At 33.2% G+C, this 21,775-nt stretch overlaps 1 long non-coding RNA gene across 2 annotated transcripts; it reads right to left on the bottom strand.

The window, feature by feature from the left end:
• Positions 1-9,568: 9,568 nt before the first annotated feature.
• LOC149498359 (uncharacterized) lies at positions 9,569-12,615 on the bottom strand. 2 transcript variants are annotated; one of them, XR_016319437.1, is made up of 4 exons: positions 12,218-12,615; positions 11,415-11,994; positions 10,474-11,047; positions 9,569-10,217 (listed from the first exon to the last, which is right to left on the bottom strand). It is a non-coding gene; the product is annotated as an uncharacterized LOC149498359 (long non-coding RNA). The 2 variants fall into 2 exon arrangements; XR_016319436.1 differs by having other exon boundaries at positions 10,474-11,994.
• Positions 12,616-21,775: the final 9,160 nt, after the last annotated feature.

Below are 21,775 nucleotides of genomic sequence, written 5' to 3' on the forward strand. Positions count from 1 at the left end.
CAGCAAGCACAATCTCCAACCTGCGCGTGATAAAATCAACGCGCTGAGTATAAAACTCAGTGGTGCTCATAAAACACAACAAACCAATGTTGTGATGACAACTTACTTAAAAAATCATTTAAATACATAAAATCATTAAATTTGAACATGCATTACATATGTACACCAACACATCATGCTTTAGAAACTCATTTGATCTCATAAATAAGTTATGGTAAACTACGAGTTATTAACATAATGTGATCTCATTTATTTCACTTCCTTAAAAATATTTTATAAGGGCTCACATACACTTAGGAGAAAAAGAAGCAGATAAGTTTTCATAGCTTATTCATAATGGCCTTAGGTTGCCAACCTTTTCATAACATATAGAGCACGTCCGCCCTAACATAAGACACCCACATGCCTAGCATATGATCATAGCTTCTTATCATAACGGCATCAAATGCCGAGCATGCTCATCATACATAATAAAATCAAATCATGCATCAAATTCACACCAAGTATATTAGAGCCCAAAATTCTTGTTTTTCATTCTTACTTCATAACATTTCTCATAAAATTCATTTTCTTAAGTCTTCTTAAAATCATAATAAAAACTTAATTTCAACTTAAGTAATTCATAAAAATTCTCATATTTAAACAAAATGACTTAACATAGAAAATTTCCAGCATAAAAGTAACATTGATCTTTGCTGTGTTTTTAAAACATAAGTTGAGTTATGGGTCTCCAAATTAAATGAAATCAGATTCATTAGAAAGCTAAGACAAAATTATACAAATGTTATGAAGGAATCACAGCCCAGATCAATATGGAAGATAACAAAACAAAGCTAGAAACACAAACTAACATACCAGACCTGATTCAGCAGAACCAAGTCCATTGTTTATTGAATTCCGACTTAACCAAACACTCAAATTAAACCAATCTAGAACGGGGGAAGTCTCAAGACATAGGGAAACAACTTTTATGAAGAACTCAGAACCTAATCTTGTCATTATAGTGGTCAAAATGGGCACTCAATTCACTGATGCATGTGGCCCAACACAACAGAGTCAGGTTGGGTGTTTTACCCATAAGTTGAGCTATGTATCTCCAAATTGGACACAAGAGGATGGGTTGGAAAGCTAAGAGGTAGACCTACAACGTTTATGAAGTACTCAGACACAAATGGAAACTAGAAAGGATCAGAAAATGGTCCTTAATCTCACTCAATAACCCGTTTTTCCCAAATTCAACTTACTTTAACTATGAAAGGAACATGAACAACAAAGATACAAGGTAGAAATGTCTACCACAACATAAATACTCATCAAACATCACCCAAGAGCATGTAAGTGCAACCAAAATTCAACAAATCAATCATTTCATACAAAATCCCAAAATATCCACATAATAGCATAAAGGCACAAAATCAAAAATTTGAGTAAGGTAACTGTGTTTATGAACACTAACCTTCAAAACAAGCTTTAATAAGCTTTAATCAAAGCTTCTCAAGCTTTGGTCTTGCCCTTATCTTTATTAGAAGGCTCTCCACTCGCTACATGTAAGAAACTCAAAATCAAACAAAGAAAACAAATAAAAGAAGTAATTGGAGCATGATTAAGCATGTATATGCTAAAAGAAAACTCTAAACCCAAAAATAATTAACTTATCATAAAATCACTTACTTGACCCAAGTAGGAAAATCACCAAATTCCTTGAAATTAGTCACCAAATATTACTTCTCAAGCTTCACTCTCTAAGATTAATTACTTAAATCAAGTTGATGGGGTGAATTTGATGTGTTTACTAAGTAAGAATTGAAGAAAAAGAAGAAGAAGAAGAAGAAGAAGAAGGAGACGTGTAAGGAAAAGAAGAAGAAGGAAAACTTGTTGCTCAATAATTGATGGTTGCCTTTAATAAAGCAACTAAGGGGTATTTTGGTCTTTTTCCCCAAATTGGATGGCTAGGATTAAGTCACTAGTAATCTAATCTAATGGCTACAAATATTCTCCAATTAAATTCCTTCAAAATATTATTTATCTCCACAAAACTCTCTAATTTACTCCATAAAATAATTCCTCAAATTTCCTCCATAAAAATAATTCCTCAAATTTCCTTACTTAATATAACACTATAATTCACTATTCACTAATTATCTAATTTCTCCAAAAATATTCCTTACTTACTTTCTACCCATAAAAACCATGCATACATGCTCCAAAAATGTTAAATAAAATATAAAACATAAATAGTAATTTTTCTGGACCAAAAATAATACCGACTTCCGGACCGGTGCTACTAGTCACAGACCGGTAAACTACTATTGAAACACAGAAAAAACGGGGCGTTATAGTAATGGGGGAAGTTAGGAACCTGTTACTACTAGCCAGAATGGTAGTATCCCTCAGACCAGAATGGAGGATCCAATGACCAGCATGTGGTTCCACCCAACGATGATCAGACTACCTAAGGGTTGATTCCTGAAATCGGAGCCACCTCTAATGCTACTGCCACCACGAGCCAGACTGGGGGCGATTTGGCTTCTTTTTCAATGAATAAGATGATGGAGAAGATGGACTTCTCTGAGAAATTCTTGAAGAGCATCAAGAAATATCAGGACCTCATAAATGTCGACTCTCTGCCACTGTTCCTTGAAGCCAGGCTACCGCCAAAATTCAAAATGCTAAGCATGGATAAATTTGATGGCACCGCATGCCCCAAAGTTCATTTGAAAATATATGTGGGCACCCTCTCTCCTCTTCGGGTGAACAATGAGCTCCTTGCTCAGTTGTTCCAACAATCCTTGACTAGCGCAACCCTCCGAAGGTTTGTGGCCTTGGATAATACTAAGAAGATGACATGAGATGAGATTTATAATGCTTTCAACCAGCAACACCACTACAATATTGAGGTTTGGTTTGTGGCCCGCCTTTAACCATAAGGCAAGAGCGGGTTTTTTATTTATTTGATTTAAGTGCTTTTGTGTGGATGATTTAAATGATTATGGATGCAATGATTGAATTTAATTGGGACGATTAATTAATTTTCCATATAAGAACTCGGTTCGATTCATTCGGGTTGGGTTTAAATAAATAAACAATTTGGCTTTTCTAACTAAAATAAATTAGAAATCGTAGGTTAAAAGAGGTCGGTTTTTCCGGGCGTCGACTTCCAACGGGCCGACGTACCCAATTCCCTTACTCAGAATCGCCTTAGTGCGCCTGACCAGTTTTCTAAATAATTTGGCCTTAAATAAAATTAGGTTTAAATGGAGTCATTTTTATTGGAAACGATCCCATTGCCAAAATAATGGGTGGCGACTCAAAAATATTTTGTAAGACCGATTTATCGGCATCACATCCAAAGTGTTTTGTCACCATTGTTCTAAATAAAATCACTTTCCATTCAAAAAATAAAAAAGTGAACGCTTTTCGGGTCGCTCGGGGGTGGTGCGAAAACACTAAGTGAAACAAAAGAGGAAAAAAATGAGAAATTAAATAATGAGAAAAGAAGATCAAATATTAAAAGAGAACCTATAAATAAATCTAGTTTTCTTATTTAGAATTCAAAGAAAGGAAAGAAAGCAAGCAAAAGAAAATCTAACCTAAGAATGATTCGAGATTCAGATTCCATTTTTGGGAAGGACCAAGTTGGTGCAGAGCTTTTTATGCTCCTCTCTTCTCTCGTCTTATGTTTCTAAGAGCTAAAAAATATCAAACATTATTTTTCATCAAATAATTAGATTTTTTAATTATATTTTGTTATTAATCCTTTTATTTACTCTTAATTCTCTTTACTTAACTGCAAGCTCTAAAAATTAAATAATAAAAAGCATGAAATAAAACTGAAATGAAAGTTCTATTTTAACAGCAAATTCATAGCAGAAGTATTGAAAAAAAATCTTTTCATTTTGAAAATCATTAAGGTGTGACTTAAGCTCTCTCAATCTCTTCATAGTCAAATCCTGCTTATCAAATGAAAATAATGAGCAAAATACACTAAAGCACGTACCTTGATTTGCCACTACGAATTGTTGCACAATAAAGGAATCTATAAAATAGAAATTCAAAGCAAATAAAAACTATCAAATGAGAACACTAGAAGGAGAGACCAGGCAACAGGTTTAGAGATACAAAATAATAAATATTTAAAAATAAAGATTCAACAGAAGGAAAGTATATAGCTAGATGAGATTAAATTTCAAAAATGTTGATTTTTATCATAAGATATCAATTTTTAAATTTAAAAAATATTTTAATTGCCTATCAAATCCTAGAGACAATTTCAAAAAAGTTGGCTATTATTATAAAATATTAATTTCTAAATTTAAAAATATTTTAATGACAAATCAAATTTTTAGAAACAAAGAAAAAATCATAGTAAAAAAAGAAAAAGTTCAAAATTTTCTAAAAAAATAGAAAATAGAATGCAAAAAGCGCCATGTCAGCATTTTAAAAATATTTTTTGCTTCTAGATTTTGTATATACTAGATAAAGGTCTGCACATTGCGCGGATTAATTACTTTATTGTAATACATACTTTATTATTTAGAATTTAAAATCTATAAATTGTATTAACAATACATTTTAAAATATTCATTTTCTCATGTATTTCATTATTGTTGTATATATACTTTATAGTTTATAATTTATAATTGTAAATTGTATTTCATATAATATTAAAAAGATTCATTTATATATAATTTACTTTATTTTATTAATTTAATAAATATATATTGGTATGAAATTTTAACTATTTTTTATATATCCTATTTATTCTTTAAACAGAATAAATAAATTAATTAATAACCGAATTTTTTTATTTTTTTATTTATTCTCCATGCTTTTCTGTTTTTCTCTACTCATATATTGGATCAAAGTGCTCTTTATAACTTCCAATCTACAAATAATAAATCAACTAAAATAAAAAAGAATCATTCTTTCAAAATTTATAAAATATAATTAATGAACCATCTTAACCAACAAATTAAAATTTGAAATCATGATAATTTAAAGAATCTATGAATCTAAGAAGAAGATTTTTTTTTTTTTTTAAATATTAAGAATCGTAATGTTTAGAGAAGAAGATTAAAAATAAAGTTAGAAAGAAAAACAGATTAATCTTGAAGATGGAAAAAATATAGAGAGAAATGAGAAATCCTTGCCTGATAAAGAAAAGGCTAAGAACAACATTTTCTTTAAACCCAAATATTCGTAAAAAGACAAATAGCTGCAACTGCATCTGTAAATGTACAGGGTAAGTAAAAAAATAATAATAATAATTATGCATATGCCCTAGACACACAAACATAAAGAATATTTACCCAAATAGGCATCCAAATAATAATATTACTAAATTACTATTCTAATTTCCAGGCAAAACATAAATATATTTGCTTAATTATACAAATGGATTATATAAATAAAAAGAGCAACCAAAAGAATCTTGTTATGAGCCTTAAGAACCCACAAATTGTTTCCACTATCTGAGCAATACCATGAAAATTATGAAGGATGACACGATTAGAAAAAGTGTAGGCTCCTTCTTCACAAACCTGAAAAAAAGAGCACTAAGCAAAATATAAAGCCAAAAAAAAAAAAATTGAAAATAAAGCTGAGAAAGTAAAGTATTTTTAACAGAACGACTCTGGATAATTTTTTATCAGAAAATAGATATGATACTATGAGCGAGCTTCAAATTATTTTATAGAAGATATATATATATATACTGACTACGGTTATTTTATGGATAATAAAGTATTCAAAAAAATTCAAAATAATACATATCTATTTAGAGAAAATAATTTTAAAAATATATATATCAAATTGAAACATAGGAAAATATATAAAAAAAGGAAAAATCCAAAATTTTCTAAAAAGAGGAAAATAGAATGCTAAAAAAGGAGAGCCTTACGTCAGAAATTTCAAAATATTTTTTCTTCAGGATTATATATATATATATATATATAAATAATATTATTGATTCTAATATTATTGTAATATTATTATTTTTAAATATTGTAATATTATTACAAATATTTGTAATATTATTTTTTTTTTCTCATCTAATCCTTCAATAAATGCGTGAGCTACTCTATGTTGATTATTGTAATAATTTTTATGTACAATTTTATTATTTTTTCCTTCTTTAGAATGCATTAATCCTTTTGTATGTTTTACTGTTTTGATATGAGTTATAAACTACAAATGAACAATGTATACAAACAAAATAATTGGCAAGCTTTCACCTAAATTACTAATAAATTTGTGTAAATTTTAATTGATTAAAAGCGTTAACAGATGGAAGGTAGGCTGAACATGAGAGATCAATTTTTCAAGGTGTGATTAATATAATACAAGATTGCAAGTGGGAAGTCACGAAATTTACTTGTTGTCATTGGTGTTTTTTTTATTATTTATTTTTCATTGGCAAATATCAGAGTTCCAATTGTTTAAAGCTTCATTGGTTGTTTCCCAGGTTAAGGCAACTGCAGAAAATGTTGATGATGTTGTTCCAGAACTTCACAATGCCCACCCACTTGGTAATGTACTAATTTCACTCTCTCTCACTCACACACACATGCACATATTTTAAATGGTAAATGCCTTAAAAAGTGAAATCAGGTTGTTAGAAGTATAATAAAGTTTTAGCACTTATTTGTTTATGTAATTCAATTCTCTTTTTTTCTGATTTTTATTTATTTATTTATTTGTAAAATCAAGTGAAAATTATTATTTATTTTTTCAGAAATAGATTTTTTTTTATTTTTCTATATTATCCGGGTACTTTAACTATTTTAATTTAATTAATATTTTAAACTATTTTTATTTAATTAATATTTTAAATTATCCATAATGAATTATTTAAATCATTCAATTTTATCTATATATAATTATATATTCTAAACTTTATCTATATATAATTATTTATTGTAAAATACAATATTAGTTGTTAAATTATACACTCTATCTAAAATCTAGTGAATTTTAAATTCAACCACAAATTAGAGTTTTTATATAACACTACACTATTAGTAACTCACGCTTATTTTTTTTTATTTTTATGTTTATTATTTTCTTTTTTATTTTCTGTTAGAAATTTTGACGTTTTAATGATAATGTTGCTCTATGAGAATTCTCACAGTACGATGGACGGTTCTAAAGGAATCTGAGTAACATTATTCAATATATAATAATAATAATAATATCTAAGATTCTAAATAATTCAAAGTAAAAGGTAGGTAGTAAAATAATCAATACTAATTAATAAAAGTATTTATATTACTATTTAATGAAAGTTTGTGTATTTATGTTTAATTTTACTATTTATATTATTATTTAATGAAAGTTTATGTATTTATGTTTAATTTTACTATCTTATTGGTTTTAACATTAAAATAATTTTTATTAAAACTCATTAAAAATAGAAGAAAATTATTTTCACATTAAAATAACTTATTCAAATCACTTTTCTACTTGAATTTCAATATAAAAATTGTAAAAAAATGTTACAAAAGAACAGTTTAAACAATATATCAATAGCTGCGCAAGAAGCACAGATTTATGACTAGTTTAAGTATATTTTATAAAAAATTTTAGACTATTTATACCAAAAGTAAAACTCATTATTTCACTTAAAGTAAAAAAGAAAAAACCAAAAGTCATTTCATGTACAAATGCAGAAACTAGAAGGAGAAAGAAGGAAGGTGGCGCTATCACAACCGCACACCACCACCTGGTAAGGGTAGCCATATTACGATTTTCAAAATAGGAATCGGTTCGAATCGGAACTGAAACCGGTGGTCTACGAGCTTATTATGGTTCCACTATTTTTGAAACCATGAATTGGTGGTTCCAAGAACCGAGCAAAACCATTCGGAACCAACGGTTTTTCCAGCCGATTAGAACCTATGGTTGGAAGGTTCCAAGCAGATTTTGAATTTTATGTCAAACGGCCAGAACCGACGAATTCAACCAGTTCCAACAACTTTTTTTTTTCAAATAGTTTTATGAAATTCTCAAATTACCCTTCCTAATAACTGTAAACGGCTACATAACTGCTAGTTTTAAGGGTATTTGTAGAAAAATGATTTTGGACTTATTATAAATATCTCTTTCCATTTACAATCCCCTCACACAAAATTATCTCTACACTCTCTACTCTATATTATTCTCTATTCTACAATCTCTCCAATTTTCATTTATAAATTATTGTCCAAAATATTGCAAAAGAATTTCTTCAAAGTCCAATCTCCAATTATTTATCCAAATTATTGTCAATTAATTTTTGAAATTCCGATCTCTAATTATTCTCTCAACTTTTTTCTAAGTCCAATCTCCAATTATTTGTCCAAATTATTGTCAATTAATTTCTTCAAATTATCCAACTTTTTAAACAAAAAATAAATTAAGTTGAATTTTTTTAAAATAAATTAAGTTCAAGCATTTTTTAATTTTTTTAAGGGTATTTTTTTTAGAAATTATTTAACAAATTTTTAAATTTTAAATTTTGAAGAAAAAATATTCTCTAATTTTTTATTTTACAATTATGCGATTCGCCAGAAAACAGATTGGAGAATCGGCTGGAACCGTCAATTTTGAAACTGTTAAGGAACTGGAACCAGAACCGTAACCGTTTGGTTCCAAACCATAACCGGAACTGTCAATTTTCGGTTCGGTTCCGGTTTTAAATTTTTTAGAACTGAAACTATCGATTTCGGAACCGAAACCGGTGGTTCCGGAACCATGGCCACCCCTACGACCAGTGAGCAGTGGTCTAGAATGCCATTGCCAAGAGCTTCAGCCCACTAGGATGTGTCTTAGGGTACCAAAAATAGCAATAGGCAAGCAGTGGTGAAGGAGAAAAGATGGGAAGAAAATTAAAAACTTTGAAGTTTCGATTTGCAAAATTAGTGGCAAGTTAGGAGAAATGAGAAGTCACTTTCCTAGAAGCTTGAAGAGTGAATGGTGGTCTTCTTGCACCGAAAGAGCTACCTAGCAATGAAATGTGGGGTTTTAGGCGACAATGCTTCAATAGCTATATTTGATACTTGTAGTTGTGTCTGGTCAAATTCAAAACTCAACTTTTATGTTGGTAATTTCAAGTCCTTGAAATTATATTTAAAACATAATTTTGGTGCTTAAATGATTGATAAACTGCCTGTATTATAATTAATTGTTGAATTCAAGATTCAATAAAACTGGATAGTGATTTTTTGCTCATATTCAACGGGCATAAAGTGTTTGGCTATTACTGTATCATCTTTAAACATTTCACTCTTTGTAATTTAATTGAACTAAACCGGTTTGATTTTGATGGATTTCTTAATATTTTTTGTTTTTTGTTTTTAAAAAATTTTGGATTTGATTATTTTTTTTAGCATATTATATTTTGGTAATTTGCTTTTAGCAATTTTTCTCTAAAAAGTTTTAGTTTTTAGATTATGAGACCCTGATTTTCCATTCTGCCAAACACAAGAAAAAGAAGCTTATATTCTTTCTTTCTTTCTTTTTTTTTTTTTTATTTTTTGTAAGAAAAAGGAGGCTAACAAGAACTAGCTACCAAGCCTACTCCGAGAGGCACTAACCAAATCATAATCCAGCCATTTTATTAGACCAGGAGGTGGCTCAACCAAAATATAAATGCCCGGGGGAAAGGAGGAAGCAACTTTGAGAGCCAATCCACAATTGCATTTGCTTCACGATATAAATGCACAATCTGAGAAAACGGAATTGAACTCAATAAAGCACGAATCTGTCTAACCAGAGAGAGCAGGTTCGCTGGAGGTCCCACCAAGCCTTCTATAGCCTGCACCTAATAAGTTATCACACTCAATCAGAACATGGGTGTAACCACGTTGAATAGCCAGCACAATACCATTGTGTAATGCCCATAACTCCGCACCCAGCATTGAAGTAATAACAATGCTAGCAGTACAACCCACCTGTCAAATACCCAATGCATCTCTGATAATCCCACCTGCATAAGTATGACCAGCCGCAACTGGAATTGAGGCATCAGCATTGAGCTTCACAAAAGGCAATGAAGGAGCCTACCACGAAACCCACTGAACTTTAGTCACCATACGAGCACGTAAAATAGTCATATGATCCTCCACCAAACTATAGTCCTTCGCAAAAGAATATGCTTTATCAATAACATCAGACGCATATATGGATTCCCCTGAAAACAATTAGATTCCTTGACTTCTAGACGTACCAGCAGATGGAGCCTAAAAAAGAAACCCAATACTCATCCTTAAAATACCAATCCTTACGTCTAAAATTCCAACTAATCCAATCAAGAATCGATGAAGAAATATTAAGGAAGCCCTGCTGATTTGCACTAGGACAGTAGAACACCATATTTCTTTTGCAAAAAAAAAAAAAAAAAAAAAAAAAAAAAAAAAAAAAAAAAAAAAAAAAAAAAAACTCACGAAAAAGATATAGAGCCGATTCAATCCTATATCCACAGAGAGAGCAACTCACCTCCGTTAGATGCCTCCTTCCCCTTACCTCATTTGTCAACAGCCTGTCATGAGTCAGCAGCCAAAGAAAGCTTCTAATCCTTTTGTGGACCTGGCCAACGCGAGATAATCTTCCAAATAGGATGAGTCTCTTGTCTCTCCTCAGCAGATAGAAATTCATAAGCAAACTTAATAGTATACTGACCGGAGCTAGACAAGCCCCAATATATCGAATAAGCTCCAAGAGTCGGGGAAGGGATAGGAATAGCAATCAAACGATGCAACAAGTCTTGAGCTAAGAAATTACCCAGCACGTCTATATTCCAGTTCCCTTCAGTCGTTACATATTGTGCAACTTTATCCTCCTGCATATGAACATGGACTTCTACCAAAGCTTCACAAATCAACACAACCGTAGCATCAATCCAAGCATTTAACCAAACTCTGATAGAAAGCCCATTCCCCACAACCCACTGCATCGCTGACTTGAGAAGAGGAAGAGCTTGACTAATCCCCTTGGCAACCACCGAAGGAGAAGCTGTCGTCACTTCCCCAAGCCAAGGATCCCATTCCATTTTGTATTTCGACCTCAGAACCTGCACCCATAAAGCCTCAGAATCATGGATCATGTGCCAACCAAGCTTCATCATGAACGCTACATTAAGAGTAGATAAATTTCTAAAGCCCAATCCCCCAAAGAGATCTTCCGTTGAATGGCTGTAGTACCCCAAACAAAATTACGACAAGACTGTTGAACCTGATTATAAACCGCAACTGGAAGAATAGTGTATTGCAAAGAATAAATAGGCATCACTAGAATCGACTGAGATAAAGTTATGCGTCCTACTAGGGACAGCTGAGACGCCGACCACCCAGAAAGAAGATTTGAAACATTATCCAAAATATGTTGGTAGGTACATTTGGTAATGCATCCATGCAAAAGAGGCATACCAAGATACTTACCAAAATCAGATGTCTCCCTGAAACTCAGCTTAGCACACAGACTTCTTCTTAAAGCCCGGACACATTCTTGGAAAATAAGACAGTAGTCTTGGAATTATTTACCTTTTAACTAGAGTAGGCACAAAAATCGGCAAGCACATTATTAATAACACTAACTTGAGCTTCTGAAGCCTCTTCAAATAAAAAATGATCATCCGTTAAAAATAAATGTGAAAGAGGAGGACCACCCCTATTTAATTGGACCAGCTTCCATAATCCTTGATCAATCATAAGAGAGATACAAAGAACCGGTCTCTCTATATAGATAACAAAAAGATATGGAGAGAGAGAGGGTCTACTTGGCGAATCCCTCTAGAAGGGTGAAAAACATCAGAAAGCTCCCCATTCCAAAAAACCTGCATAGAAGAAGTAGAGACACAATCCGTGATAAGGTTAATTAAAAAGACTGGCAAGTCCAAATCCAGCAGAGAATCATGGAGGAAATCCCAGCGTAATTGGTCATATGCTTTCTTCAAGTCCACTTTAATGGCCATGAATCCCTTCTTGCCTGTCTTCTTACGCATAGAGTGAACCACCTCTTCTGCAATAATAACATTATCAGTAATATGCCCTCTTGGAATAAAATTGGTCTGAGTAGGACTGATAACTAGAGGCAGAATGTGATTTTACCACAGTCTTAGTAATAATGTTATAAATCACCGAACAAAGATTAATAGGTCGAAATTGAGGAATAGAGGTGGGATGCGCTACTTTAGGAATCAATACCAAAGTAGTATGATTAATAGCCAGATCAACTCTATTACCATTAAAAGCCTCGCTCCCGGACATTAGAATAAATAGCATCAGCTACCACCGGCCAATATCGCTGGAAAAATCCTGCATGAAAGCCGCCTGGACCCGGAGCCTTCCATGGCTTCATGCCAAATAGAGCTTCCCGAATCTCCTCATTATCAACTGGATCCAATAACGAATTCAAATTGGCAAAGGGAATAGCTGGAAACTTACCTGTTATAGGAAATATTGGTGAAATCATGGCCTCCTCCGTATATAAAGCCACAAAAAACACTCTCGCTAAACATTTCAATTCCATAGGATTCGTGAACCAGACCCCCTACTCAGTTCGCAACATTTTAATGCAGTTCTGCTTTCTCCCCTTGATGGTTTTATGGTGAAAATAAGAGGTATTCTGTCTCCCCATTGTATCCACTCAACCCTAGATTTCTGATACCAAATAAGTGTATGGATTAATTCAAAATAATATTATGAAAAATCTGTTGAGATTTCAATTTTATTTAGTGCAGATTTTCTGCATAGAATTTGATATTTTTGTTATTAGGATTGATGATTCTTAGGAGTATTTTTAAATCTTATTTGATTCACTTGTAAGCCTATAAATAGGCACATTCTTTTGTTAATTCAATGAAGTGGAAAACATGAAGTGCTAAACATTGTTAATCATCTTGTGCATTTTCATTCTTCCTTCCAAAATTTCAACATGGTATCAGAGCCTGTCCGTTAAATGGCTACAAACACTATTCCATTTTTTTCCTCTCCAATTTTTGTTGGTGAAAATTATCAGCTATAGGCTGTTAAAATGAAAGCTTATTTACAAGCTTATGACTTATGGGAGCATGTTAAAACAGAAAAAGAAATCCCTCCATTGTCATCCAACCCAACTATGGTTCAAATTAAGAATCATAATGAAGAAAAAGCCAAAAAATTCAAAGCAAAAACCTGCCTTCATATTCAAAAAGATTGCAGGTATAAAAATCAATCAAATTTTGTGCAAGAGAAAGGAACTCCTCTTTAAGTATTGGAGAGACGTGCTCCAAGAGAACATTAGAGAGATGTGCTCCAAAACAAAAGAAAGTGATGAGAAGTGCATCAATATTTGAAGAGAAATGCTTCAAAAAAAAAATTGCTAGTTTGGTGAGAAATGCATCAATATTTGGTGAGAAGTGCATCAAAATGATGAGTTGGAGAGAGGTACTTCAACAAAGTTAATTGAAGAGAGGTGCTTCAAATGCTAGATTAAAAATTTTAATTGTTAATTATTGTAATAAAAATATTATGTTTGAATTAAGAGAGAATGTTAGGATTAATTCAAAATAATATTATAAAAAATCTGTTGAGATTTCAATTTTATTTAGTGCAGATTTTCTGCATAGAATTTGATATTTTTGTTATTAGGATTGATGATTTTTAGGAGTATTTTTAGATCTTATTTGATTCACTTGTAAGCCTATAAATAGGCACATTCCTTTGTTAATTCAATGAAGTGCAAAACATGAAGTGCTAAACATTATTAATCATCTTGTGCATTTCCATTCTTCCTTCCAAAATTTCAACAATAAGTTCCTCCTGAAAAAGAACCTGATCCACTTCAGCTCGAAAAGTCAGTTCCAAGTCCACTAGTCTTTGCGAAAATCAGTCTCCAGCACCCGCTCTATGACAACAATCCTTTTTAAAAGGATTTTTTCTGATATAAGACGTTACCAAAAATGTCTTTATTCCATGTTCTAAGGAGAGATGTGAGGTACGAGATATTGTTTACAAGCAATTTATTCATATCCCACGCCTCCTGCACAAAAGGGCCAAAATCGCCATGGGTCATCCAAGCTGCTTGAAAACGAAAGGCACGACTATGAGGCGCAGGAGCAGCCATACTATGTGGATTGATTAAAAGAGGCTGATGATCAGAATGGACACGAGAAAGGTGGAAAACACCCGCCGAAGAATCTTTTATTGAGTTGCTTTCAAGACCACACTATCGTTCAGGGTTTGATGGCCTTAGATGAGCCGGCGGCCAAGGCCGCCCCACCGCCACTAGAGTCTGATCGAGTAACCAAAAAGGTTCGTCATCATGCAGAGGACATTGGTACATTCCAACTTGGTATTTCTTTTAGGGATAAAGCTGCTCTAGGTGTTGAAGAAGATGTCGATATGAGAACCGTTAACGAGGAGATTGAGATTTTAGATGGTGATATAACAATATCTCAAACGGGGGAGGGTCCTGAAGTAACAGTTTTCCATCGTTTGACTGACAAATTATCCAAACGTTGGTCTAGGGTTGTGTTGGTAAGGCTGGTGGGTAGGTATATTGGATAAAAGGCACTATGTACTAAAATACAGTCTCTCTAGAACCTTAGCAACCATCAACTATGGGAGCTGGGAAATGGATACCTTAGGGTAAAATTCTCGAATGAAACGGACTATCAGCATGCTTTGCTTGATAGTCCTTGGACTGCAATGGGAAGTTACCTTACTATGGAACCTTGGATTGCAAGTTTTGACTTACATGACACTTCCATTCGAGCTATTACTGTATGGGCTCGCCTTCCAGGGCTATCCCTTCATCTATATCATAATGCAGTTCTTAAATAATTGGAAACGTCATTGGGAGAGTGGTTAAAATTGACTACAACACTAGTAATTTTATTAGAGGCAAATTTGCTAGGATTGCTATTTCTATCGATCTCAATAAGTGTTGTGGAAATTGGGCTTTTTCCACCAGATTAAAAATAATTTGTGAATTACTGTACTGAGTAACTAAACCAGGTAAATTTCCAGACAAGTGGAGGAGTCACAAACAGTCTCACTTAAAATCCACTTGCCTTAGACTAAATTCGTGTCGTTTGACAGAATACCTGGACATGCAATTAATCAGACAATAACCACTATAATATTTTTGCCCAACAATAGCTATTAAATAAATAAAGACAAAGCAATAAATAAGAGAGACCACCAGAATTTTTAATGAGGTTTGGCCAATTTTGCCTACGTCCTCGGACACTACCAAATTTATATTTCACTGAAGAAATGTACAAATTGAGAGAGGAGAGAAACTTGTCTAACCCACTAGGTATTGAAAGACAAGTTAGGACATCTAAAATTGAAGGAGGTAGGCTCCTTATATAGAGGAGAGGCCACCCTCTCCCTTGCTAAAATCCCGATGTGGGATTGAGCCACCAAACCAACAATCTCCACCTTGGCAAAAATTCCACCAATACAAATTTCTGCTCTCTCTCTCTCTCACAAAGTTGCAATGTCTTCAAATGCGCTTGGCAGTATCAAGCTTCAATTTTTAACAATATTGGTCAAGTCCAAACAGTGTTTGAACTTGACAGCTGTCACCACTTTTGTCGTCATATCAGCAGGATTCTCAGCAGTCTAAATCTTTTGGAGTTGAACTTGTCCTTCCTCCAGAATTTCTGCAACAAAATGAAATCGAACGTCGATATGCTTCATTCTTGCATGATAAACTTGGTTCTTTGCCAAGTGAATAGCACTTTGGCTATCGCAATGTACAACAATGTTGTTTTGCCTAATTCCCAATTCATCAAGCAATCCTTGAAGCCAAATTGCTTCCTTCACAGCCTCTGTAACTGCCATATACTCTGCCTCTGTTGTAGACAAAGCCACTGTTGACTGTAAAGTAGACTTTCAACTAACTAGTGCTTTTGCAAGAGTAAACACATAACCAGTAGTTGATCGACGTTTGTCCAAATCACTGGCATAATCAGAATTACAATATCCAACTACGCGTTGACCACTATTCTTATCCTGCTTAAAAATCAATCCAACATCCACGGTGTTCAGAAGGTACCGCAGAATCCATTTCACAGCTTGCCAATGATCTTTGCTAGGATCATGCATGTATCTGCTCATAATTCCAACTGCATGTGAAATGTCAGGCCTCGTACACACCATAGCATACATCAAGCTACCCACAACATTTGCATAGGGAACTCTTGACATGTATTCCCTTTCTGCATCATTTTTTTCGACTGAGCAGCACTAAGTTTGAAATGAGGAGCAAGAGGTGTACTAACAGGTTTGGTTTTGTCATCCATACCAAAACACTTTAGTACCTTTCTCAGATATTGCTTCTGATTCAGACAAAGTCTCCCCAATTTCCTATCTCTAGTAATTTCCATACCAAGAATCCTTTTTGCTTCTCCCAGATCTTTCATTTCAAATTCTTGATTCAACCGATTCTTCAAATTCTAAATTTCTTCTTTATTCTTTGAAGCTATCAGCATATCATCAACATAAAAAAGTAGATAAATGAAAGAGCCATCTTGTAGCTTGCGCAAATACACACAATGATTGTATTTGCTTCTTGTGTACTTCTGCCCTTGCATAAACTTATCAAATCGCTTGTACCACTGCCTCGGAGATTGCTTCAATCCGTAAAGCGATTTTTCAAGTTTGCATACCATATTTTCCTTTCCAGCAACTTTGAATCCTTTTGGCTGAGTCATATAGATTTCCTCTTCCGAATCTCCATCCAATTGAACTAGTTCCAAATCAAACTATGCTACCAAGGCTAACAAAATTTGAATGGAGGAATGTTTTAAAACTGGAGAAAACACTTCATTATAATCAATTCCCTCCGTCTGAGCGTAACCTTTAGCTACCAACCTTGCCTTATAGCAAACACTGTCTTTGTCAGGAAATCTTTCTTTCTTTGCAAATACCCATTTGCATCCTATTGCCTTCTTTCCCTTTGGTGGATCAACTAAGTTCCACGTCTGATTCTTATAAAGGGACTTCATTTCATCTTCCATAGCTTTTCTCCACTTTACTTCGTCTGAAATTTTGACAGCTTCATTAAAAGTGGATGGAATGCTATCATCTACAATTGAAGATGCATAGGCCACCATATCATCAAAACGAGCAGGCTTTCTTATAAATCTTCTTGGCCTATCAAGTGCAATTGACTCAAGTTGCTATGGAGGTTCTTGGAGTTGAACCTCCTCTTCATCTGAACCTCCTTCTACCTCTGGAGTTTCTACAGGTTCAGTACCTGTCACTGGGATTTTTCTATCAAACTCCACCTGTTGTCGAGTATCCTTCACCTGTTGTGGAGTACCATCTGACTGCTCTACTATCACCTTTTTTTAACATGGTAGATTCATCAAAAGTGATATCTCTACTAAAGATTATCTTCTTTGATTATGTACACCATAGCCGATAGCCTTTAACACCTGTGCTTATCCCCATGAAAATGGCTTTCTTAGCTTTTGGATCCAGCTTCAATTCCTTAACATGATAGTATGCAGTGGAACCAAATACACGTAAGGAATCATAATCATTAGCAGGTTCTCCACACCATACCTCTATAGGTGTTTTGCCACCAATAGCAGTTGATGGTCATCGATTAATAAGATGGCATGCATATGACAAAGCCTCAGCCCAAAATTTCTTGTCTAACCCAGCATTAGACAACATACACCGAACTTTCTCCAATAATGTTCGGTTCATGCGTTCTGCCACCCCATTCTACTGCGGTGTATTTCTAACTGTGAAGTGCCAAACAATGCCTTCATCTGTGCAGATTTTATCAAAAGCATCATTTTTGTATTCTCCTCCATTATCTGTTCGGAGACATTTGATGCGTCTGCCAGTCTGAGTTTCTACCAATTTTTTCCATTTAAGGAAAACTCCTAGCACTTCATCCTTTGACTTCAAAGTATACACCCAAACCCTTCGAGAGAAATCATCAAAAAAGTCGGAGTGAACATAGTCCAAAATACCCTTGGTATTATGGATTCCGGTGCCAAATTTCACTCTTAATTGCTTTCCTTTGGTGCAATGCTCACAGAAGTCCAACGTGCAGGTTTTAACGTCTTTCAATAATCCCTAATCTGCCAAACTTTTCAAGGATTTTTCACCTGCATGTCCCAAGCGCCTATGCCACAATCTGGTTGTTTCCAACTCTTTGTCATTACTAGAAACAACTGCTACTATTGATCCAATAATTGTATTACCCTAATAGTAATACAAATTATTCCTTCTCCGAACTCCTTTCATCACCACAAGTGCACCCGAGATGACTTTCATCATTCCATCTTTCGCAATTATAGTGAGTCCTTTTGATTCTAGGACTCCCACTGAAATGAGATTCTTTGTCAAACTCGGTACATATCAATATTAGTTAGGATCCTGATTGACCCATCATGATTCTTCAAATGGATTGAACCAATCCCTTCTGTGAAGCAAGGAACATTATTTGCCGTATAGACAATTTCATTTTCAAGTTATTTAAAGTTAAAAAACTAGTCCCGATGGGGACTCATATGATGACTACATGCAAAGTCTAGTAGCCATACCTCACCAGAACTTGTCAAATTTGCTGATGAATTGTCTATAGATGCCATGATAACTAATGAGAAGTCTGAGTCTGCATCATCATACCCAGCTATGTTTGAATCAATAACAGCTTTAATTTGCCATTGGCTTTCAGCTTTGAACAATCTTTCTTCCAATGACCTTTCTCACGACAAAAGGCACACTCATCTTTTTCAACTCTGGCTTTTAAACGGGATCTACTTTCCTTTTCCCCTTTCTTTTGGCTTCATGAACGGCCTCTAACCACCAGAGCTTCTACTTCAGTTGCCTTTTCCTTCTTTTCTATCTTTCTCAATTCATGGCTGTAAAGATCAGCACGAACTTCACTGAAAGTCACATCTTTATTCCCGTGGATTAGAGTCATTGTAAGATGGTCAAATTCATCAGGAAGAGAAGCCAGCAACAACAATGCTAAATCTTCATCTCCAAATATCACATCCAAATTAAACAAATCAGCCACCAACTGATTAAACTTTGTGATGTGTTCATTCATAGTGGTACCAGGAACATAATTGAAGCGATACAATTTCTTCTTCATGATTGTTCTGATTGTTTTTCTTCAAAAATTTCTCCTCCAATGCCTTCCATAATTTGTTTGCAGAAGTTTCTTTCGAGAAAGCATATTTTTGCTCTCTAGAAAGACACGACCGAATTGTACCACATGCCAGACGATTGATGGTCCTCCATTCACTCTCCTCCATCTCATTTGGTTTCTCTTCTTCAATAGCAACATCTAAACCTTGTTGAAAGAGAGCGTCTAGAAGTTCACTCTGCCACATGCCGAAATGACCAGTGCCATCGAAAATCTCCACTGTAAATCTTGCATTTGATACAACATTTCTTACTAAGGTTGATGCTGTAGCAAGTGTGGTATTTTTCTTTCCATCTGTCATTTCTGCTTTAAATATTTAATAGCTATAAAATCAGTTTTCAAAATGCGGAACACAACCAAAGAACCTTTTTTATGTGGCAGATCAGACTATGCTGCAACCACAGTGAATACTTAATAACCTTAGCTCTGAGACCAATTGTTGTGGAAATTGAGCTTTTTCCACCAAATTAAAAAAAATTTATGAATTACTGTACTGAGTAACTACACCAGGTAAATTCTCAGATAAGTGGAGGAGTCACAAACGGTCTCACTTAAAATTCACTTGCCTTGGACTAAATTCGTGTCGTTTGACAGAATTTACCTAGACATGCAATTAATTAGACAATAACCACCAAAATATTTTTTTCCCAACAATAGCTATTAAATAAATAAAAACAAAGCAATAAATAAGAGAGAACACCAGAATTTTAATGAGGTTCAGCCAATTTTTCTTACGTCCTCAGACACTATCAAATTTATATTTCACTGAAGAAATATACAAATTGAGAGAGAAGAGAAACTTGTCTAACCCACTAGGTATTGAAAGACAAGTTGGGACATCTAAAATTGAAGGAGGTACGGTCCTTATATAGAGGAGAGGCCACCCTCTCCCTTGCTAAAATCCCGATGTGGGATTGAGCCACCAAACCAACAAGAAGCCTCTTATTGCACAATTTAAATTGAATGGCAAAGTGCAAAAGGTGGAATATTAAAGTTTGCTTGAGTTATGTTTTGAATGCGGGACATTAGGTCACCATGTTAATTACTGCCCATTCAAGTCTACTGAGATTTTGGAGCAGGAGAATGAGAACCCACGTTCTGAGCCTGTGAACTGCGCAGAGCAAGCCACAAAATGTGACTCTGGATGGTCGTTGCACATAGGGGGAGGACGCCACTTGCCCAAAAGGAGACCGGTAGTGAGGGTAGAAGCAACAGGTTTACAGTTTTAACCGAGATAGAGGAGGAGATTCATAAGGAGACGGCTGAGACTATGAAGGAAACTACTAGGCAGTGACAGAGGTAGAGGGGTTCTAGGGGGACGACCACCCCCAGCCTCAATAAAAACACTTAGTGCTTCATTTTGTCATTGACATCTTAGTAGCTTAGTGGCATTTTCCATTTTCACTCAAGCTATTGGACCTGAATTTAAGTGATAACCTTAGCAAACTTTTATTTTTATTTCCTTTTTCAAAGTATATCTTAATTTTACTTAGGTCTTTATAAATTATAATAAAAATTAGCGCTATTTTCCTTTTTACAATCGTATTTTCTTTCTGAACAGTTTATCTATAAAAATTATTAAAGAAAAGTAAATATTTATTTATAATTTAATTGTTCATTATTTGTTATTTAATTAAAACTTAACAACTTGTAGAAATTTTAAAATTATAAATTCATTGAATAAACACATGATATTTAATTTATTTAAATAAATTGATTTAACATTATAACTTATGATCAAATTTTAATATTTTAAAAATAATATGAAATCAAATTGATAAAATTTCAAACTTATTCAAAGTTGATTTTTTTTTACTGTAATGATAGGCTATATTGTATTTTCATAATTTCATTTTCTTGAGTAAATATTTTAAAAACAAAATTTTTAATTTTTGAAAATTAAAGAAATAGTTGTTTTAGTAATAATTTACATAAATTTATCAAACAAATTCCAATATATAATTAAAATTAATATTTTTAAGATTATGGTAAATTATAATTTCATCTAGTTTTATGACAAATTATATTTTTTCTATAATGGTGCGTCAACATCAAATTGTGTATATGTTTCAATATTAAATCATTCATTTTGAAGTAAAAATTATAAAACACGAAATGCAATCAAAATAAAATATATGAACTAATTCTACCTCGGCTCATTAAAATACTTTAAAGAACATTGAACTTTAAAATTACAATAATATATTTAAAATTTTAAACAATAGTAATTATTTTCATTGTAATTTCTAGTATAAAAGTTTTAGAATGTTATCGTTTTTTTCCTATTGAAAGTTATTACTTATATTAAATATCTATATTATTTTGTGGTTATTTATAATATTTTCATTAAAAAAATTTTGACCATATAATATATATTTACTCGTATGAAATGATATTTTTGCCCCCTAATAAAAAATTATGGCTCCGTAACTCCTAATAAGGAACCAATTGTTGGAACAAATATTCATGCTCATAAAAATTTTAAGGAAAAATCAATGCAATTATCAAAAGGAATGAAGAGGAAACAACCTCTCACTCTACGATCTCAATACCTTCTAATTCTACTGAGTGTTTCAATGGCAAATTTTTTAATTTTAAGCATGTGGAAGTATTGTATAATTTATTATATTTTATT

The sequence above is a fragment of the Jatropha curcas genome, chromosome 2 (genome assembly GCF_041381405.1).
Source record: "Jatropha curcas cultivar XTBG-Jc1 chromosome 2, XTBG_Jcur_1.0, whole genome shotgun sequence".
Lineage (NCBI taxonomy): Eukaryota > Viridiplantae > Streptophyta > Magnoliopsida > Malpighiales > Euphorbiaceae > Jatropha > Jatropha curcas.